The sequence below is a fragment of the Ornithorhynchus anatinus genome, chromosome 7 (genome assembly GCF_004115215.2).
Source record: "Ornithorhynchus anatinus isolate Pmale09 chromosome 7, mOrnAna1.pri.v4, whole genome shotgun sequence".
NCBI lineage: Eukaryota > Metazoa > Chordata > Mammalia > Monotremata > Ornithorhynchidae > Ornithorhynchus > Ornithorhynchus anatinus.
In genome coordinates, this window is record NC_041734.1 from 11,328,347 (window position 1) to 11,333,940 (window position 5,594).

A 5,594-nucleotide genomic window follows, 5' to 3' on the forward strand; every position below is an offset into this window, starting at 1 on the left:
GACTGAGATTAAGACTGTGGACTCTATGTGGGACAGGAAATATATCCAACATGATTAGCTTGTATCTAGTCCAGTGCTTAGTACAGTGCCTAGCACACAGCAAGGGTTTAACATACCATAAAAATGTGAGGTATAATAAGTGGGTGGATCAGCATAGGAGAGGTTTGGTGGCAGAAGAAAGAGTAGATTGATTATAGATTGGTCGCTTGCTATTTAGCTTTTGAGAACCATTCAGACACCAATTGTAAAGAGGTCTCTCTATGCTCACAAGCCCCCTTTCATGGGTCAGATCAGTGGATGAACACATCTCTTTCCCAAGTACTTAACACCATGCTCTGAACACAGACAGCGCTTATTGGCACTGATGGATCAATATAAAGAGAAATGGCTTATTCTACTTCAAGCCCTTTCATTTCTCAATCTGGTCAGTACTACTGAAGTACAAAGTATTGGCATTTGGAAGAAATTCAGTAATGGAAGGAATGGAATAGCAGGAGGGGAAAGAAACTTAAAATAAAAAATACTGGTAGTCTGCACACCTTATTTTTCTCCTGGTTAGCCGGGAGGGAAAGCTTCTAGGGCAGGGAAACCGAAATCATGTGATCCCAGAAGTTTCTCTTTCCTGGGCTAAGCCATTTTAAGGACAAGGAGGGCAAATAAAAAAATAAAGAGGGGTGGTGTGACTTATTTCCGGCACTCCCACTGCCTGGTCCTTTATCTGGACATGCACACTAACAGAAGTCGGGAAAGATTCTTCTGGAAAAAAAAAAAGGATAGCATCATAGTAGGGGATGTGTGCTGTGCGTAAATTCTAATTCCACACAGTTTCTATTTTCACTCACCTCAAAAATTTAATTATCATCGCAAAATTTGGTTATCACCTGAAATATTTGATTCTCATTATACCAGATTTCTCAAAAATCTGTACTGTTCATGGTTAATAGTAAATCATCATAATATTTAAGTGCTAATTATGTGTCAAGCACTGTTCTAGGCACTGGGGAAGATACAGGATGATCAGGTCAGACACAGTCCCTGTCCCACACAAGGCTCGCAGTCGAAGTAGGAGGGAGAACAGGTATTTATTCCCCATTTCACAGATGAGGTACCTGAAGCATGGAGAAGTTAAGTGACTCACCTAAGGTCACACAGCAGGCATGTGGCAGAGCTGGGATTAGAACCCAGGTCCTCTGACTCCAAGGCCCATGTTTTTTCCACTAGGCCATGCTGCTCCTCCTTAAGCTATGTATTATTGTATGTGTTAATTATGTTTTTCATAATTTTGAAGCAATAGACCAGCTATTTACAGCAAGTCAGTCATATTTATTAAGCGCTTACTGTGTGCAGAGCACTGAACTAAGAGCTTGGCATAGCAATTTGACAGAGTTGCTATAACCATGAGAGTATCTCTGGAGAAGCAGCCTGTCCTAGTGGAAAGAACACAGGACCGGGAGTCAGGAGACTGAGTTCTAATCCCAGCTCTGCGATTTACCTGCAGTATGACCCTGGGCATGTCACTTTGCTTTTCTGTGCCTCGTCTGTAAAAGACGATTAAACAGATACTTGTTTTCCTTTTCCCCTTAGGCTGTGAGTCCTTGGTGGGGGCAGGGACTGGATCTGATCTGACTTTATCTACTCTTGTGTTTAACAAATGTAGAGAAGTAGCGTGGCTAGTGGCAAGAGCCCCGGTTTGGGAGTCAGAGGTCACAGGTTCTAATCCTAGCTCTGCCACTTCTCAGATGTATGACCTTGGTTAAGTCACTTCACTTCTCTGTGCCTCAGTTCCCTCATGTGTAAAATGGGGATTAAGACTGTGAGCCTCACATGGGACAACCTGATTACCCTGTATCTATCCCAGCTCTTAGAACAGTGCTCTGCACATAGTAAGCACTTAACAAATACCAACATTATTATTATTATTAGTATGTGCTTAACATAAAAAAAGGGCAGCGTCTCTCATGGCTAGAAATAACCACCTTCCCCACACCTCCATTTCCCCATCTCCTCCCTCCATTCATCCCCATTTCCCCTTTTTCTTGTGTATCTGGAAATCTTGAGCCTTGGGCATTTAGTCTGCTGGACCTGGCAGTACTCCAGCTTGGCTCAGCTTTACAGGATTTCAGTGTCTTTTAACAGTAGCAACTGTCAAAGTTTGATTAGAACTACAACAGAAAAAAAAGTTGATTTTTTTCCTCAAAACAAAAACCTGGAGAGAAATAAGAGTGGGAGGGTTGAAAGACCCAGAATTGGAGAAGTGAGAATGTGCTTATTTGGGATGTTTAGTAATCATCCAGAGATGTGTTGGACAAAAACAACAACAACCACAAAAAAAATCCAATCCATATGTAAAAATATTAGTGGATTTTACAATCAGATATTAGGTTGGCTACTTTAATTTCTGGATTTTCCCATGTCCCATAAAAATAGAATTGAGTGGAGATAGTGGGAGGAATTTCTTCAGTTTTGAAATCAAGAGAGATCCAGTTAAATTTCTTTCAACGGAAACTTTGTTCTTCTTATCCAAGCAAAGTTAGACATTATCATCAACAGCCTTTTCTGAGTCCCTATTAGGTGTAAGGGTCTTGTGAACCTTACATCTAATGAGGGAAACAAGCAGACATGAATAGATAAATATGCAACAGTTACAAGTGAGATTAACTTGCCTGTATCAGAGTGTTTAACTGTAACACACCCCACATTACTGTTGTTAAAATGTTATGTCATCCACCAGGAGCTAGGGCAAAAGGAAACAAGTTTGCAATTTGCCTTGCACATTCCATTTTCTCTTTCATTCTTTCCTTACCTTGAAGAGTTTGAAGGTTTGGGTTAATTGTGGGGTAGGGAAAACAGCTATCTAAACATACTCTACAGAGAGGGAAATTCCTCCTATAAATAAAGCCACTTTCCTCTAAGTGAATTCACAACTCTACTTTTCTCTCAGATATTTTCAGTGGGAGTGTTGCAGGGAGAAACCTTTTGGGGCCCCCCTTTTTTTAAGTCCTGAGAAAGGGATCCTTTGAATTTCCTACTACTGGGTCTATGAGGAATGTCTTCACTGACCAATCATCAATCTTCACTATCATCATCTTCACCTCCCCTAAATTAATAAAGCAGCTACTTTCTATTAGGTACCTTATTAGGTGCTGAAGGAATATTACAAAAATTACCAAAAAAACCCCTACATACCAAGCACTCAAGATATTTCAATACTGCAATTATTCAATCTGACATAGGCTGTTTGGGAACTGTGTTATGAACTCAACTTCTTGAAACTTGGGAAATTAGAAAGCTGAAAACTTTTCTACTTTGCATCTTACATGTTACAGCATGTTTTCCAACCTATCAGAGACACACACATTTTCATACCTCCCTATGAAGATCCAGAAGCCCCAAGCAGAAACCACTACGAGTTATCTTTCTGGCCAGAACACCCAAGGTTCCTGCTTGTGACCTGTTGCTAGTTAAAAACTTCACAGAAGGTTACGCCCATTTGAATGGTGCTCATTTGACCTGACTCATTAGTCATCTGATGAAAAAGCGTTGGTCAACTAACCTAATTGATTTAATTAAATCCAGTTAGTGACAAGGTGGGATAGATCACTCCTTGCCTCCTGATTGGCCTATGGTTACTTGTGACTGGCAGCTGTCAGACCCTAGAGCTTTTTCCTTCATCAAATCTCCAGCCAGCATGGATTCTTAGAGGGGCCCTGAGGCTCCCTTAGCTTGGCAGTGGGAGAGAAAAACGCGTGAAAGTGGAAGTGTCTGAAAGAGCTGAATAGTTCTACTATATTTTCTTGTTATTCAGCAGCACATACTGACATAGAGATTCCCGGGGTGGGTTTGAGGTGTGACATTGGCTGCTACAAGCCTCTACTAGTGCAGATTTGCCGGCATGACTCAAGCACTGCTAATGCTACTTAGTAATAAAAAAATGATAATCTTGGTCTTTAAGTCTTTTCAATGTGCCAGGCACTATGCCAGATGATGGACTAGATCCAAGATAAGCATATAGGACAGCGTCTTTGTCCCACATGGGACTCACAGTCTGAGGGAGAGGGATAACAGGTCTTTAATCCCCAGTTGACAGATGAAAAACGGAGGTACAGAAAAGTAAAGTGACTTATCCAAGGTCACACAGCAGGAAAATGGCAGACTCCTATTCCTCTGCTTTTGCACCTAAACCATGCTGCTACCTCCACCTCAAAGGCCATATGGCTTTGCGGACGTCTACCAGCTCTCTTATACCCTCCAAAGTGCTTAGTACAGTGCTCTGCACACTGTGGGCACTCAGTAAATACTGTTCTTTGATTGATTTTGGCTCCTTGTCTGTCTCCATACAGTCCACTACGTGATGCACTTCGTAGCTGTGACCTCACCCCTGCTGTTTAGAAACCTGTTTGGACTCCAAAGTCTTTAAGATATCTTCAAGTACATATGTTCATCTATATTATACTCACTGTTAGTCTGTTCGGAATATCAGGAGAGGGACCCTGAAAAATTCAGGGTACCCCTAGATATTCCCAAATAATCAGAATAGAGACACATATAAAGCTTATTTTAATGTATAGGTGAAGCAGCACGGCATCGAGGATAGAGCACGGGCCTGGAAGTCAGAAGGTCGTGCGTTCTAATCCTGGCTCCTCCACTTGTCTGCTGTGTGACCTTGGGCAAGTCATTTCTATTTTCTGTGCCTCAGTTGCCTCATCTGTAAAATGGGGAGCTCTGTGTAGGACAGGGACTGTTTCCAACCCAATTTGCTGGTACCCACTTCAGCGCCTGGCACGTAGTAAGCACTTAACAAATGTCATAATAATAATAATTACTACTATTAATAATAAAATTAAATGCCAGACACCCCCTTTTCTCACCTTTGTATTTTTCCCGGCATTCGGTACCATGCTTTGCACACAGTAGACAGGCAATGAAACCATTACTACCCAAGCTCCATTCAATACACAAGTTCCCGTATCTTTAAAGTTCCTTAAACAGCCCATGTTCTAAGAGGGTTTATCTGATAGGGCCCATCATTGTTAATATTAACCACCATTTCAACTCCAAAGACCAATCTGACAAAACAGCATATGGCAAGATCTTCCACTACAACATCAGCATGCTCAGCAGCAAGGCAGGCAGAGAAAAACCAGAGAAGGGTCTGTCCAAACTGATTGATTCTCATTCCCCAGGAGATTCTGGGAAATGTAAGCCTTTTACTTTCTGGGAAACATAGTTCCTGAAGAGCTTCCTACTTCCCCTTGGCCCTTTGATCTCAGTTCCTCCCACAGAAGCTTGAAAATATATTTCTGAAGCATCTTTTGGCCAACATCTCTCCTCTCCTCAAAACTCTATACTGGCTTCCCATGTGCTCTCCACATTAAACAAAAATGCCTCACAATTGCTTCAAGTTTCTCCTTCATCTGGCCACATCTTACCTACTTACTCTACAGGGAAGCAGCATGACGGAGGGGATAGAGCCCTGGCCTAGGAGTCATGGGTTCTAGTCCTGACTCTGTCACTAGTTTGCTGGGTGATCTTGGGCAAGTCACTTCACTTCTCTGTGCCTCAATTACCTCATCTGTAAAATGGGGATTGAGACT